The sequence below is a fragment of the Diadema setosum genome, chromosome 7, assembly GCF_964275005.1.
Source record: "Diadema setosum chromosome 7, eeDiaSeto1, whole genome shotgun sequence".
Lineage (NCBI taxonomy): Eukaryota > Metazoa > Echinodermata > Echinoidea > Diadematoida > Diadematidae > Diadema > Diadema setosum.
In genome coordinates, this window is record NC_092691.1 from 31,507,017 (window position 1) to 31,524,736 (window position 17,720).

The window sequence follows — 17,720 nt, forward strand, 5'->3', positions numbered from 1 at the left end:
TATCAGGCGTTGTGTGAATATGCCAGATTGAATGCTGGTTATGTCAGAGTTAAAGCGAGCCAACCTGTAAACCCTTCATACGGGATCACGTGCTCAGGGTAGGAGCCCAATTTGCAACCCCGTCTTCTCCACAGTTTTCAGGAAATTTCATTTGAAAATGGTATCTGGTATCAGAACAGTATGTGCCCTACTTACGTTAAGTCTATTTATGGGTCTAGCAATGAGACATGACAGCATCTGCGGAATTCTCCTTTTATACTTCGCTTTTTTTTATATAATGATTTTACGACATCTTCCTTTCGTCACAAACATGTAGCCCTCACTTGCAGATAATGAAGGTCAGAAAAGAGCATTAATGAGGATCATAGAAACGACACGTGTGGCAAACATTATTCAACATCCAATTCACTGCAGTGGACGATAAACATTTATTGAAAGGATTGACCGTTTGACTTCAGCACTTCAGAAAGTGGACATAAGAATTCAAATCAAATGGAGTATATCGCGTCGGAGTATCGCCTTCATATTTCGGTATCAAAACCTTGTATAGTCTGCGCTGAAAATCCATCAGGGCCTATAAAGTAGGGCCTAATTATGTAATTCCGATACAAAAATAGTTTGCATTGATATGCATGATATATGTTTGTTTGTTTGTTTGGTTGGGTGTTTTTAACTGGCCAATAAACCTTTTTGGTGATTAATCCAGTACCTGCAAGCTTGATACATATTGCAATTCAATGAAAAGCAAGAAAATGCTATCTAAAATTAAAAGGGTATTGAAACAGACAAGTGATGTGGACGTGAAAAAAAATGGAACAATCTCTGAATCGATGGATTTCTTTTCTTTTTTCAAACAGTGGAGAGATTAGTTAATATGTCACTGTCATGGGGATACATACAATATCTAAAACTACGTAATTGTTTTCTTTGTTATTGTTCCTTTTTCAATGGAACATTCACAGTTCTGCTTGTTTAATCTGTTTATTACAGTCAGCTTAAACATGTAATAAATTTCACTGTAAAATGAAACTGAGCATACTGTTTATGTCATACCATATCGTCTAATAATTGTTAATAATTGATATAGCTCGTTGTACTGTAAATTGGCACTAGTGTGCTATAACTACCCGATGAACTGTCACTCAACATAACCAAACCCCAACTCCCGTCGATAATTCGTGTTTGCCAAATATATAAAAAGTTGGCTATGCCTCCTCCCCCCCCCCCCCCTTTTTCCAAGCTAGTCAAATAGATGTCGGCAGTTTTCATATTTGTGCTTAAAAGTTGTACTATTCTTGCCTCCACGGTGGGTATTGATTGCAAGAATCATTACAAGGAGGATTGAGAAATTGTACTTATACGCTTGACCAAATGGTACAAAAAAATGGTACGGATGGTACTTACAAATGTCTCATTCATGCTAGAAGTACATCGCATTTCCCCAAGAGTAATCCTTAGTATTGTAAATTCGTCTTTTGTGATCGATGAATTTCACTTATACAATGAACTGAACATTGATGAAGGAAAAAAAATTACCAAATATGCAGGGCTGATATATATATATGATAGCTAGAACGATATTGTATGGACATCTTTTTATTATTATTATCATCATCATCATCATTATCATTATTGTCGAACCATGCGCCTAAAAAAAAATCATGCCTGCTATAGCAACATCTCCACCCCCCCCCCCCCCACTCACACACACACATGTATAAGCAATTAAACATGCAGCCACACCTGCCAATATACACATCATAGTCATGCCCAGCGGCTTTTTTAACATGTACAAGTAAATGAGCAAACAACAACAACAACAACAACACTATACAGCCTTGCTGTATGATGATCTTCCTACTGCATGATTATTACAGCATCAATGAATGTTATTCGTGGAAAACACATATTAGGTAGGTTGACTGAATAAAATGGTAGACATGGGGTCAAACAAAAGTGTTCAGATCCTGATATTTATCTATCCAAGGTGACAGGAAACCACTTTACCTATCAAATTCTTTCATTGTCACAAAACTCGAACTCACACGCATTGACCTTTAAATCTAGCATTGAGTTAAAACTGGGGAAATTTCGCAGTCAGTCCCTCGTTCCTTTAAACTTCATGTGGCAAAGTCATTAATGTGTCGTAGCGGCAGAATATGACGAAACATATTATAGGGATAGGTATTAAAGAGGACATTCTGCAGCGTAGCTTCGATCATATTCAATTCAATTCAATTCAATTCAATTCAATTCAATGCAATTCAATTCAATGCAATGCAATTAAATTCAATTCTATTCTATTCTATTGTATTCTATTCAATTCAGTTCAATTCAATTCAATTCAATTCAATTCAATTCAATTCAATTCAATTCAATTCAATTCAATTCAATCCAATTCAATTCAATTCAATTCAATTCATTATTTTCATTCTTCTTTTTCCAATAAAACATAGCACATAATAAATCAGGAAATGCATCATAAACATAAACATTCGACTTTGCAAAGGATAAATGATACAGATAAACATAAGAATGCATACTGGCAAAAATACAAAGTTATGCTTCAGTTGAGATTTAGAAAAAAAAAAAAGGAATTGAGAGGTCCACTAAAAAGCAAGCTTGTATATTGTGAACCACTTGAAAAAAATCTTATGAATTGCTAATTTGCAAATACTTATCACAAATATAATTTAAGACAGGAAGGAACAAAACACAACAACATGACACGACTTGATTATGATCAACGTCTGTTTCTTTTGGGATTTTGAGACGAATAGGGACAAAGTACATTGGCAAGACTGAGACAATATTTTGAAAACCTTAACATGATGCTTAGTGTGATAGTTGTCTGTAAATTTGAGAACGATAACCGTGCTTGAGGTTACAGCTGTGCTATCGTTTAAAGTCTAGGTGAAGCTTAGGTAAAATTGAAACGTGTTTCAAACAAAGTGAGGTAAAGAAAGTTCGTCTACTTTAAAATACTTCCTTTAAAGCATTCTTTATCATGGGCTTTATCATTGTACGAACTTAAGAAAAGAAAACAATGAAAGTGTACACAAGATCATGCGTGTGTTTCAACTGTACCAATTCGAATTTTAACGAATTGGACTGTTTGAAAGAAAAAATATCTTGTTGATAGAGATTAGTGAAGTAAAATATATCATGTTCTAATCTGTTCGAGTATGAAGTAAAATGAGAAAAACGAGATAGTGTCAGTGTCTGACTTCAAATAAGAAGTATTACATTTTAAAGTTTTTAATTTTTCTTCGCAAAACATTGATATTACAATCTCATAGACAAATTTTATACCAGTTGATGATATCAAAACTCTTCTATTGATTTGTATACATCATATTGCAAACTCATATTTGGGCAATGAATTAGCAATCACACATAGCCCCTCGTCTTTCAAGTCACAATGGCTGGTTATTATTACTAATCTGAAGTGATACGATGAACGTTTTCTTTCTTGTTTCTTTGGCGGTTTTTTTTTAAAGCAAATGAGTGAATATTTGATTACAGGTCAGTTGACTCGAGAAACTAGCGACTAGACAGGTAAACTGAACTCATCACCTCATTTCGTTCGCATAAATTTTGTGTTTGTGACAAGTTCCAAGCATGGAAACTTTGACACTTATCATCTTCTTGTTTGTGGAAATCTAATGAAAAATTTACCCCAGTATTCATTTGATTTCCTGCCTTTCATTAAAGAAATAGTAAGTTTAACAAAACAAAACACTGAGTTGGTTTTTCCTTTAACAAAACCTGCCTACGTGCTGGTTTAAAAGTTCTGTATCGTCATATCAGTTCAATGATCCTCTGCAGTTTTTTTTGTTTGTTTGCATGCGAGAGCACTTTTTATTTGTTTGATTGCTTGATTGTTTGTTTGTTTTGACAAAAACAACTCTCAGACATTTCGGTAAACCACGAGAATTTTTCTTCAAAAATTTCAAGGGCAATTCCTTTGTTTGTGTGTGTAGAGTAAAATGATAGAGATACTAGTACATTAAATGATCTGAAACACAAAATGAAACATTGCACTTCTGCGGTGATCATTCTGGGAAAACGCTTCCGCAAATTAATAGACGGAAAAGCGGAAATGTTATTATCATCATCGTTTTCGTGGAAAATCATGCGTGCTAATGGACATGTAATTCAAATGCCATTTCCACATTATTGCAATCGCATATTTTCGATTAGCTTTGCACTTTTATAGATTAATGGTTCACTCATTCATTCGTTTTCTCATCCATTCATGCATGCACTCGTCTATCCATTTGCCTGGTTGTTTTTGATTCACTCAATATGGTTATTCATACATTTTCCGGCATTCTTTCTTTTTGCGTTAACATAATACAAGAATGCAGAAAGAACAAGAAAAGCACTCAGAGATCCCATAGACCTTCGCCAAGCAGTTAATTTCCACTCATATTGTGACTGTCACCCTATACATTATAGTTCTACTTTCCCACTGCGTAATGAACAGCAATCAACAGTCATTATCATAATGTAGAGTACAAAAAAAAATATGATGGCTATTATGCTACATAATCTAGTTACTTAGTGCTGACTTGTACACAGATAATATGCTGAAAACAATTCTATATCCCGATGATAAAGAATTCTACCATAAAATAAAAACAAACAAAAGAATCCAGATGGTGAGGTAGATCAGTAACTACCAAATTTTATCATCTATTTCTTATATCATTATAAATTTTTCTTTAAAAAATGATCATTCATACCCGTCCATATCTTTTTGAGTTATTTTACAAACAGACAGACAAATAAGCAAACCAACACTGGCAAAAACATAACCGTGAGTCCTTGGAGGAGGTATTAAACGAGACAAATTAATAATGGAGCCAATGATAACGCAGGGAAATACATTTCAACAAAGAACACCTAACATGCAGAGGTATTGCAGTATCTTAGAGAACCTGAATCATCGTGATATAGTACGAAGTCATAAGAGTATGATTAGCAAAATAAAGAAAGTGTAAATATAGATATATTTTGAAATGTTCATTTTATTATTAAAAAGTACAGTATTTCCTTGTCCAAGCAGTTGCACATATTATCATCCTCCACGTCTATTGGGGGAGATAGGTCTTGGATCATCGACGTCCACTTATAGCAACAGACTAAAAAAAAATGTGGTGGAAAATAAATGTACAGGCAACCACAGGCACACGAAAAGAAAAAGTTAGAGTCCCCACAATGTTCACTCCCTCTACCCCTACCCCCCCCCCCCCCTCTTTCTTGGCAAGTCTCTCATTATGTTGTAGCTTGTTCGTTCCTTTCGCTTGTTATAGACTTGGACATTACTGAAAGAGTCCAATATCCCTTAGTTTGATGAAATCTTTGTATAACTTCCATACACGCAGCTACATTTCTTGAATTACATATACACTGTATACCGGTCTGTAAAAATTGGCAGGTATACTACAAGATGGCGAATGAGTTCCTTAAATAACATCATATTGCGAGTCATTCTTACTTCATTTTTTCCTCTCTCCCTCCTTCTTTCGTTAATCTCTTTATATTTTGTCATAAGGGACCTAGTTAAAAATCTTCCAAGTGCCAAAATTTAGTTGTTTCATCTTGATGAGGTAATTGAACTTGACATGCCCCGGACTGAAAGAATGGGCTCCGAGCCATGTTTTTCTCCCAAGCGTGTGGGGCTGCGGTCTTTGTTCGAAAGCATCTTTATTGTTGAATCTTCTTTGTTTAAAGTGTTTCTGTGGATCTTCCTTAACATCTGCCCTGGGCCCCGACGTCTACCGCAATTAGAGCAAGAGTATGTAGATCACGAGGGGCACAATTTCCTTGTGTGCTGCATGATACATTTAACTCTGCCATGCTGGTGGACAACGTGTCTATTTATACACAAACTCAATATGATTCTGGGTTGATGGCCCCTGCGAGGGTTCAAAGAGATGTAATGCAGAGACTGACTAAGTGAAGATGGTGTAGTATACTCCGAGGACAACCTAGGACATCCAAAGAACATCAAAAGAGCACTTGACCTAGCTCAACCAAAAGATATGGAAAGCAATTATTTGCTTGTACATATCGGATACAAGTGTAAGGAATTTTAGCTTTTCTTAAAAAAAAAAGAAAGACGTTTGTGATAGATATATATATATGATATACATATACATATACATAATTTATAATACAAATTGTATATAATTTCAGTTTCTTGCCCAACATATACATCATGCATCATATCGTTGTAGAGTTCATATCTATAGAGGGCAGCACATAGAATTAACCAAAATTTTAAAAAGGGCTCCGACCATTATACTTATGAACGGATTGTCCGATTTTCCTATATATAATTACATAATCATGGGGAAATTTTGTTGAATAGTACCCTTTATCCTTTTAAGTTTTCCATGTGATGATGTCCTGTGATTATGGGAGGAGGTTGGAGTGGGTAGCCAAGCAATATTTGATAATATCCTAATTTTTTTAGGAAGGCCATACATATTATTCGCTGCAATTACTTTTCCAAAACAAAATACTCAAGGAGGGAGACTTGTTTATCACGGGATGGGGCTTGGAAAGATCTCATATCCCTCTGATTACGGTTACAGTTCGGTATTCCAAAGGTGCGTTAATCCGAAATTGAAATAAAGGTCGTTAATCCGAAGGTTCGTTAATCCGAAAAAAAATGTACTTTCTTTTATTTTTGTCGGATTAATGAACGTTGTTTCATTTTCGAACTAACGAACCTTCGGAATAACGAACCTTCCGAAGCAAACCTTAGGAATAACACCACAAATGTTTGGATTAACGAGGCCTATTTCATGCTCGACTTAACGAATATCTATAGAATCAGTGTGTTTCGGAATAACGAACCTTCTTTGTAATAAAGAACCTCATGTCATTTTTGGATTACAGAACCTTCGGAATGATGAGCACCATCCCCAATACAGAGCAGTGTCATTACTTGCCGCAGCGAACTGCGGTAGGTGCACCGAGTGATTTTTCACAATAGTCTTTGTTACCGTCGATTACTGTATACCCAGGAAGGTGAAAAAGAGAAACCTCCCTGGTATACCCAAGGAACTAATGGTATACCATTATTACCATACATTCGTGCATGAACACGCTCCTTTCTGGATTTTAGTCATAGCCTCCCTCTTGTGGAAGACCGGTCATTGTCGCATGGTGTAAAATGTTTTCGATCCTCAAGCAATGTGTGTTAGGAGTTACAGACTTGAGCCCTTTGAGAGTCCTTCCGACCACGAGCAAGACATCTCATTTACCTGAGGGTGTCCATCGTCGCCAAGGAGTGTTGTGATGGGCAGGCGTGGCTAATGTAATGAAAATCTATGGTCCCTCATAAAGACCCTGCCATGTACACAACAACAACAACAACAACAACAACAACAACAATAACAACAACAACAACAACAACAACAACAACAACAACAACAACAACTTGGTAAAAGAAGGATAAGGAAGAGAAAAAAGTTTGTTTTGGTAAAGTGGTTAGTTGGTTCGTTACCTGACTATTTGTTCGATTTGATTAAAATTTGATTAAACGCTATTTGGTTGATCAGTTGGTTGCATGGTGTGCTAGTCATTTGCCGATGTGTAGCTAGAAGGTGTGTGTAATACCTCCTACAAGTGGTTCAAGCAATAAGTGTATTGGTAGGGTGTCTATAGCCAGTTGACTTGTTAGATTACTTTTTTTGTGTGTTGCTGTTGTTGGTTTTTTTTTTTTTTTGGGGGGGGGGGAGGTGTGGAGTCTCATTTCACAGTTTGTAACCGCATCACTGAAAATTTTACACCTTGTTCCAAGTACAAGCATGTATGTGCAGTGGGTTGAAGCTGGCTAATCCCTGCCCGTTAATATTTTCAATGAGGGCTCTCGCCTTGTAATTTCTGGCTGGGGCAGTTTGATTGTTTGGCTTATTGTCATTTCGTGCTCGGACTGCCCCTCGATGCCAAATATTGCCTGATGGCGGGAAGGAAAGAGATTAGTGTGGGACATGCTGTATATTGGACCCAACCCAGTCATTAGGGAAACGGTGCAGACGTTTTGCCTCCGGTATTTCAGGAACTTACGAAGGAAATACATAATGCGCGATGGATGTAAACACTGCCTCTCGTTGCTCCTAGCAGAAATTTTAATAGGGGGAGTGAACAGGGAGGCGCTGTTTATGGTAGATCGCCAAAACAGGATATTGCGAGCGGTTCATTAAATTCAACGGAGCAATTTGTTTTTGGTTGGAGAGTTGTACGCAAGGGGGGACTGTTCCCTTTTCTTGTTTTCCGTATATAATATTATCAGGTGGCACTCGTTTGTGAACCTTTTGATATCCAGAAAAGAGAAATGGTCAGCAGCGCTGGAGTGGAAAACCAGTTTCATTGATTAGCGCGTATCACCTTCCGTCTTTCAAGGATGTGCCGTGATAACCTGATACACTGCTGTATTCTTTTATTCTGATTGTATAAATCTTGGGGAAAAAACACACCAAAATGTTGAGTGAGGGCAGCGAAAACACGCCTTATAAACAGCCCGAAGGAGAAGTTTATTCATTAATCTGCTTCCTACGAGTATAATGTCGCATGTGAGCTACGTTATTTGCCAGACTAAATTTACCGGTGGATACTGGAAATCTGATTCGTCAAATCTCGGCGCGAGCCTGATCTTTTTCCGTCGGGACTTCATTAAAATACACTCGAGCCATTAAAGGGAGCTTGTTGTTCTGTTTTTGTTTTCTCAAAGTACACCGCACGTTCAGACACTGTTTTGTCTGCACACTATGCGCACCATATGAACCAGCATTGATCGTGAAAAGAAAGTGAAATTTCATGTTTACGAAGGGCACAACTACAAAAAAAAAAAAATGGAAAGCAGCTCACGAAGTCATAGACTGATATCGTTAAAAAGTCGTAACAGAGTATGATAATGCAGCAGTAGTAACCTATTTCTCAAGTGAATCATACCTGACGATCTGCGAATTGAATTTTAAGTTAATTCGTAATAAAAAGAAAACACCTATTTATTCATAAGTTATATTTTCAAGTGAAATCTCACATGAGCTTTAGCAATGATTAGTGACATTCTTTCCAATAATGAAACATACACTCAGCTTTTTGAGTTCATTCGAGAACGGTATTTGATGCATCTGCCCAAAGCCACCAGCACACTCAAAATTCTCTCACCTCGTGTTTTCAAAGCTATGATCTTGGATAAACTGGTAGATATTAGGAATTAAAGGGATAGTACAGTTTTGGTTTAGACTACAGATTTCCAACTTTTTGTGTGTGTTTGTGAGATTATGAAAAACCTGTTATGAAATATCAAAAGCATGTAATTCTTAAAAGAATTCACAGTATATTTGATGAAATATTGGTATCGAAATGGCTGAGATATCCAAAAATAAAAATCGATCCTACCATAGTGTGACAGGACACAACTTTTATTAGGATCTCTTTGTTTTACCTTGCTCAGTCATATCTCAGTCATTTCAAAACCGATTTTCATCAAATAAACTTTCAATTATCCTTGGAATTGTATGTTTTTTATAATTTCTTATAGTGGTTTCTAAATATCTCTCAAACGGTAAAAAGCTGAATCCTCACTTCAACCAATTCTATAACATCCCTTTAAATTTGCTCTGGTCTTCTTTGCCTCTTATTCTCATGCAGGTATAATAAGTCACTGCATGCGCAAGATTAAACGCTAAGCCATCGTGTGTGTGTGACAGGGCTCGAGGCGATAGGACTGAGCGGTATCTGAATTTTGTACTTTTAAGTTTTAATTTATTTCTCATATTTTCACGACACAGGCAAGTACAATAAGATTGTTATTTTCAGCTATAATGCAAGTAAAAGCATGTTCCCATACAAAGGTATATCAGAGTTAACATCTGTTCTTTTTTATTTTGAGTGGTTTTAAGACAAGTTTTGTGTCATACAGCTGAAATAAAAGGTTTTTGTCATTTCTGTATATGAAATGAATTAGAAATTGTAAGAGCATGGCATCGTCAACTATCTGATTTGAATATTCATAAGGACTGGTTAAGAAATGTTTTCCGAAAAAAAAAATGACATTTCAAAATGTCAAATCTTCCTTATTTCTTTTCCGATTTTTTCATTGCTTCTATCGCTCTGCGTAGGGAAAATGTATCTCTTTCTTTTGAAGTTTATTCATTTTGGGGTGGATTTCCTCTTTGAATATCCTTCTCCAGCACAAAGTTTTACTTTCCGTGTGGTCCTAACTATGGCAGCATATATAAACATTATAAACTAGGGGAAATATTTTAAGGTGAAATTGGCCGATTGGTCATTGCAGAAGAATGTATCTCTGCGCAATAAGGTTCTATGTTGCAGTTCCTCTGATTCATTCGGACGCTATGCATTGATGTAGTTGATCGTGAGATACAATATTCTCAAAGAAACAAATAGTAGCCGAGGTAAAGGAGGTTGTCGTTATGAACTCTAACAGGAAACCCGGCCTAACTGGAGTCCCCGGTGCAGACAACACAAGCCTCTCGGCTTCATGGCAACCAGGTTAATGGCTCCGTAATGAGACCTACGTGATTACTTCATCGTGCGTTGGATACCGAGCTCCAGTGATTTATCTACCGAGTCACAGATATTCCCATTTCATTTCGTGACTGCTTTACTGAGTATCTGTCATTGATCCAAATTGGCAACACACACGCACACCTCTACACACACGCACACACAAACACACGCACGCACAGACCCTCACGCACACACACTCAACTCTGATGTTATGTGAGAGTCTCCCTGCTTTTCTGTGAAAGTGGGAGATCGCATTGACACGCATCAAATGAAAAATCATTGTTTCAAAATGTGGCTATGCTTCTGAACTTTCATCTTTATGAACATGAACGAAATTGAGCAACCAAGAGAAAAGTCTTTCATAAAATATTTTAGAAAGACTCAATTCACATCGTAAATCTGTAGTGTAGAGACATTATTCAGAATGCCTCATCTGTTGAATCATTTAAAATTCTTCTCAAAACTCATCTGTTTAATCAGTTGTAATTTTTTTTTTCCTGGAGGTGCACACAGTCAGTTATTAATTATTATTGTATCAATGTATCATATGTATTTTTTTCTTCTTCTTTTGTTACTGCTAATATGCTGGTTTTGTTTAATGTTATTGTGTTTTCTAGTCTTTTTGTATGAATAGCACCAGTGCGCTTAGAAACGACAGTATGAAGCGCCATATGAATGCAGTTATTATGATTATATGATTATTAGAGACTTCAACACTTCTCTGCAGTGATCGACGATCAAAAAGAAAATACATCGTGATGACAGTGGATATTTTTTTTTTCTCTAATTAGTCAAGTTTTCATGTTTGAGTAACAGCGCCTCCATTGTGGATGTCTATAAAGACGTTACTTCTCAGTAACCATGGTAATAGGCTCAGAGACGGTTGGCCAAACTGCATTAATTTACTAATATGGCCAAGGTTGTTTACTGAGGGCTCCACATCTATACAAGCTATGCTTTTTAGTGGCTCACTCTTTTCCATCAGTTTATTTACTTCCTAATGTCATTTCTGCAAAACATACATTGTTTGTTTTATACCATTACACATCCATTTGCATGTACATTAAGAATTATTCTTTATATTGTGTTTATACTTTACCTTTTGCTTGTATACTTTATACTCTTATCATTTGTTGTTTTTTGTGATGGTGATGGAAATAAAGAAAGAAATGAGAAAAAAAAAAGGAATCTGCTCGTAAAAAAAACCAGCAAATAATTTCCGTTTTCGTTAACCCGTGTTGCACTGATGTTGATGCAACTTTGTCTACTAATGTCACCACTAATGAATATAATGGTCGAAAACAGTTTACCACTTGAATGTAGCAGAAATAAAAATTCACTCTTTTTCTATACATATCTCTGCTTTTCTGCTCTCCACGACTACTACTATTCATTTGTACGTTTTCGGGACTTATACGCTAGCGTAAGCAAGCACAAAGTCGGGGCTTGATGAATGTTCTTATACGAGGTCCTATTGAAGGCTTATAGGTCTTTGACCACATGAGTTGAGGATCAACGTTCCCCTAAGCTGCAAGCAGAAGCCTCTATGACTGAAAGTTTTTTTCTCCCCTTCTGTGCAGTTGTGTATGTATGTGTGTGTGTGTGTGTGTGTGTGGGGGGGGGGTTTACATATAAGAGTAGTATTTCTATTCAGGTTATGCAACAAATGTAAGATTCTTGGTATCGGATTTAAAAGTTACATTCGTTATGACGATGCCGTGAGGTACAAATTTCTGATATATTGATGTATAACCACTAAATTGCTAAATTGCTACCATAGATAAATGGCCTCTGCTTTGGACAGAACTAATGAATAAAATGCGGTCAGACCTGAACTAGTGGATGGACTTTTTATAGCCAGATAGCGATAAAATAGAAAAATAGGTAGAGAGTGAAACGGACGGATAGATGAAATAGTTCGATAAAGAGACGGATGGCCTTGATCGGTTTATACTTATTCGCTAATATACTAATTTGTAGTGATAGCAAGGCACAGGCGAGCTCAAAAATAAATTGAGCGTATCATAATACTTTAAATTAATCCAGAGTTAAACTCAAACTCAATAGCACAAGAATACAACAGTGGTTAAAAGAAGATTTACCCAAAATACATAGCATAATCATGGATTGCGTGAATGCAGGTATCGAACACATCCATGAAGTTTCAGGATTGTAGGACAATTCGTTCAGGTTTCGGTGCCGCCATCGCTGAATATGAAGACTACAGAGATCGTGATGTCACCGTCGGACAATGAAATAAAGAAAATGTAGAGAGAATTCCACTAAATTTCATTTTCTATAGAAAAGCACACGTTCAGGGTGTTACTTCTCTGCCTTCCTAAGGACGTAGGTCAAAGTGCTCTCTTCTCATGATAGGCTAGTAGGCCCTAAAATTAAAATATGCCGAATTTTCATTTCATTTTCTTTATATAGTTGTCCTCCTGTGACATCACGACTTATTGTAGTCTCTTCATCAAGCAACGATGGCATAGGCATCAGAGGCTGATCCAGAGGGGTGCCCCTCTTTATTTTTTGTTAAAACAAAAGAATTTAAAAGAAAAAATGGGGGAGGGGTGCGCGCTTCCCCCTTTAATTTGTGTAAAGGCGCCTCCCCCTTTACGGAATTCCTGGATCAGCCCCTGTGGATTGAGCCTAATATCTAAAACTTCATAACTTTTGAAACGATCGTCCGATTTTCTTCAAACTTCACTGATGTGTGCTTATAACACTTCTGCATTCACTATGGTTTGATTATTGACCGTAAACTTACTTGGAATTTACATATTGATTCCATAAGCCGTATCATTTCAAGAAATATAGGTGTTATAAATAAAGTTAAATTTTGTTTACCCAAAAATGTTCTTTTAATGTTATATTCATCTCTGATTTTACCTTATTTGAATTATGGTATACTCGCCTGGGGAAACACACATTCTTCTCATTTGGAAAGATTACTTTTGTTACAGAAAAAAGCTCTTCGCATTATTTGCAATGAATCGTGGAGAAGTCATACTGATGTGTTATTCCATGAAAACAAAATCTTAAAAGTTAAGGATTTGTATTTGTTACACCTAGGACAATTTATGTACAAACTTACCAATAATTCTCTCCCATTTGTGTTTGAGTCCATGTTCACTAAAAATAGATCTGTTCATTTTTATCCTACCCGGCAATCCAACTCATTTCATTTGCCATTAACTAGGACTATGTTTGCTAAATCCATGTTTTCTTTTACTGGCCCCAAATTTTGGAACACTCTCGATAATAGTATGAAACAAGTTCTAAGTTTAAACACATTCACATTTAAACTGAAGAAGTTGTTCATAAATTCTTATATAGTTGAATGAGTTATATTTTAATTAGCCATAATTCTGAGCTCTCTTTTATATTCGTTATATTCACTCTTTTCTTTTATCTATTCCTTTCCTACATTATGTACATATACCTCGGTGATCCACCGCATCATGTGCCTCGCGTGTGCTGGTATAGACCCTTCATCTCTTCTCCTTTCTCGCCTTTCCCTGTCCTCTTGTCTCTTTCTGTTTCTTCTTTCAAAATAATTTCCTCTTTTCCTCTTTTTCCTTTACTGTGTTTTGTTTTTTTCTCTCTATCTTTCTCTTTACAAGAGAGGTTGCTTGTGTTTGTTTGTCCGTCTGTTTGTTTGTTTGTTTGTTTATATGTATAGGTCTGTATGTGTTGTACACCGACATATTATGTCTAGCTAATTGCTTTTTGATGTTATTTAGTCTTTTTGTCCACGAGGAGACTGCAAAATACAAGCTTAGCTTTTTAGCATGTCTCCTCCATTTCCTGCAACTTTAGTTTCAATTTTCATTGTTTACTTTGCTTTTGTGATGCGTAGTATTGTCAACTTCACGTATTTTTCTTTGTTACCACATTGCATTGATGTTGTGTTATTTTGTGTATGAAAATGTTGTTGGAAATGAAATAAATGAAATGAAATGAAATGAAATGAATCATATACTTCTTTGATATTTGGGGTGAATTCCTCTTTAGTGGATATCGTTCATTGTATTTCTTTGAGGTAGGCATTGCTTGACGAACGAGACAGGTTCTAGTATGAATCAATTGCATGTTTGGGCTATGAAGGCCTAATCAACAGCACGTTTTTATCTGAACATGACTCAGTTAACATTTGAGATCTCCTTGTTGTAGCACCATCCGTTAGATAATGAAAAGTAGTTCCTTCAGGCGGAAAATGAAGGTTCACGGGTAACTGTGTCACAACCATGTATCCACATGGAATATTGATGTATACATTGTAATCAATCCGATGACAGGAAGGATAACTCGCCACAGAAGTGTCACAAGAAAAGTAAATTGATATTCTTCCGCCCCTCTCTTTCTTTCCCCTCCCCCCCCCCCCCATTTCTTTTTCAGCCGATACTTATGAATTACATTCACCTTTTATTTGTAACTCGTACTTCGGAATGTTACCGGGTGAAATAATACCTTGTCGCAATGATATGCGTGCGTTCAAACGCATATCCCACCCCAGTCAAGACAGACAGGGGTAACCCCCTGGACTCGGCCATTGATACCCTCCTTCAGCCGCGGGTTCATTATATGTGGTTAGAAGTACAATTATGTGTGTGGTGTGTGTATGTGTGTGTGTGTACGTGTGTGTTTCTATGTTCGTGTGTACGTACTCGTAAAAAAAAATGCTTAGAAAAAAAAAACATACAAACTGACACAGCACTCGAGAGCCTGCGCAACAGTGGTTCATTGTGTTATCGTATGTGCGCGCACACACACGCAGGTATCTTGCGTCCTCCCATCCACATGCCGAGGAAGCTGCGAAAGGATTACTCCATAGGTGGTCAAAGCAGATTGAAAGTGGAGACAAGAGCTAGGAGGAGCACGCTCGAACTTAAGCCGACAAAAAGTTCTTGCTTCTTCACCCCTTCGATTTTTCTGCCAACAGAATAGCGAAGGATTTCTTACTGTGCCGATGTCGATTTTTTTACTTGACCAGGTGTCTTGAAACACACAGTACGATCGGTGTTTTCAAATCGTGTGGATTCTAAACTCTGCTGAGCCAGTGTGTGTTTTGGAGGGGAGATAGTGGAGGTAAGCGGCGATTTCGGAGGTAAGCGGCATGCATGCGGGGGGTAACGAGAGGAGCTCGAGTGCGTTGAGCTGAACTGAGTGTGACTCGTGTGTACTTTGACGTTTGAGCAAGATGGATGGGTGCAAAACTTGGTGCTTCGTATTTTTACCCTAATATTGCGTTGCTGTTGGGAAATTCGTAAATATGTCTACCCCTGTTTTAGTCAGGCGATGGTCCATACGACATGTAGTTCAAAGAAAAGATGACAATCCGTATAGTCCCTCAATTATTCCAATGGGTCCACTCAACATTAAAACTTTATATTATATGTTCGTGTTTCTTCAGGTCAGGAGTGAATGTGTAACACCATTTTCATTAGACAGAAAGATCCGCCTTCCAAATTGTTTTAATGTAATCGCTCTTCTCCGTAGGAGGGGATCCGTGATGAAGCCAGACGCAGTCTCCGCAGACCATATCCCCGACAACCAGATACAGACCGATCTTTCGGTCAACATTTTCATATAACTGATGTATTTTATTAGGGAGGAGCCGTTGACAATGGTTGAGGTACACGAAGAAATTGGTGTCAGTTGTTGTAAAAGCTGTATGATCGTCTCAGTTGTCATGAGAACACACAATCACTGTCATTATAATGTGTCCTTTTTGTGGTAGATACGGTCTTAAAGAAGAGATACATGGAGAGATTTGTCTCTCACATGCAGGCTAGGCTATTCACAATTTACAAAGAGCAAGTTGTTTTCAATCTGTACAGCTACCGGTAATACTCCACCAGTCTGGAGTGGGCTCGAGAAGAGAGCGTCTTTACAGCGAGATAAACGAAAGAGTGTTTGCTCTTGTAGCTGTTTGTTCTGTTGTTATGTCTTATAGCAGGGAGGTGGAAAAGACTCTTCCCTAATTCCACCTTCTTCCACCTCCCTAGTCTAAAGCAAGGCATTGTAAAGGGGTAAACGCAAACTTTCTACGAGCTTGTCAGCACTGTGCAACCTACGTCGTGTAGTGAGTCTGGTCATCGAAGTGGTCTGTTTGATGATGAAATTGTGGATGATCAAGAAATTGCTCGATCAAAAATTTTCATAATGCAAATCATACCAAGACTTAATATCAGTGGTATATGTGCTGTTCATACGGAAAAGCAAAAAGAAGTGTATGGTCTGCGCCTACACATTCGATCAACAGTCGAAATTCATAACTATTAAAAAGGCCAAAGGTGAACTGACCAAGATGAAATACAGGGTACGAAGTACTCATGTTCATGTACTGTTGAAAAAAATGGTCGAAATGAAAAGGTTCAGAGTGGAGTCATTATGAATCATCGCAGCTGCAGCTGAGCTTATATGAACTTTGGTATCTGTGACAGGGGTACGTATACATCATAACGTCATAGCCTATTGAGATGAGAGTCTGTACCTGGCCTGGCTTTTGAATATTAGGAACAGTCAATAAGCAGTATATTAGCGAGACGGCAGGAAAAAGGTAACGCCGGTGCAAACTTCCGAATGATCAATAGTTGTCCTTGGAAGTCCTGTGGTTTCTATTTGAAACGGGATGAAAGCAGTTCGTGTTTCGTTACAAGACTGGTCTGTAAAAGCTGTTTTCATATATCGTACAATTCGCCGCCTTGTGTGTGGGAGGAAAAAATGTAGTGCCTTTTGGAGGGCAATCTTTTCATCACTATAGACTTAAACCGGGGAGCTGGAAAGCAACTCGAATTTGCGTAAACTATAGCTCAGCCGTAGAATAGCCGGTATATCAATACACATTCAACATGACAACCGGCTCTTGGTTCCATAAAAAGTGTCGGTCAGTAGCCAGGGTACTAGTATTCTTCCCATGTTCCTATTTTGTTTACCCAGGGAGGTTGGAAGGTTTACCCCTTGACCCTTCCACCTTTTCTCCTTCCATTACAGCATTCATCGATGGTACTGATAGGATGATCATTATTTCTTTGACAGTAGGTCATAATACGTTGTATTTAATCCGCCTTTTGCTGTCATCTCTTGTTTATGCTTTATTCTCTCTCTCTCTCTCTCTCCCTCTCTCTCTTTATACGCACGTCCTTCCGTATTTGAAT

General features: G+C 37.4%; 1 protein-coding gene across 1 annotated transcript in view; it reads left to right on the forward strand.

The window, feature by feature from the left end:
* Positions 1–15,465: 15,465 nt before the first annotated feature.
* LOC140231274 (fibrillin-3-like) overlaps positions 15,466–17,720 on the forward strand; it is a 135,465-nt gene continuing 133,210 nt past the window's right edge. Inside the window, exon 1 of the mRNA XM_072311421.1 lies at positions 15,466–15,648. The gene's annotated coding sequence lies outside the window, so the exon portion shown is untranslated. The remainder of the gene's footprint in view (positions 15,649–17,720) is intronic.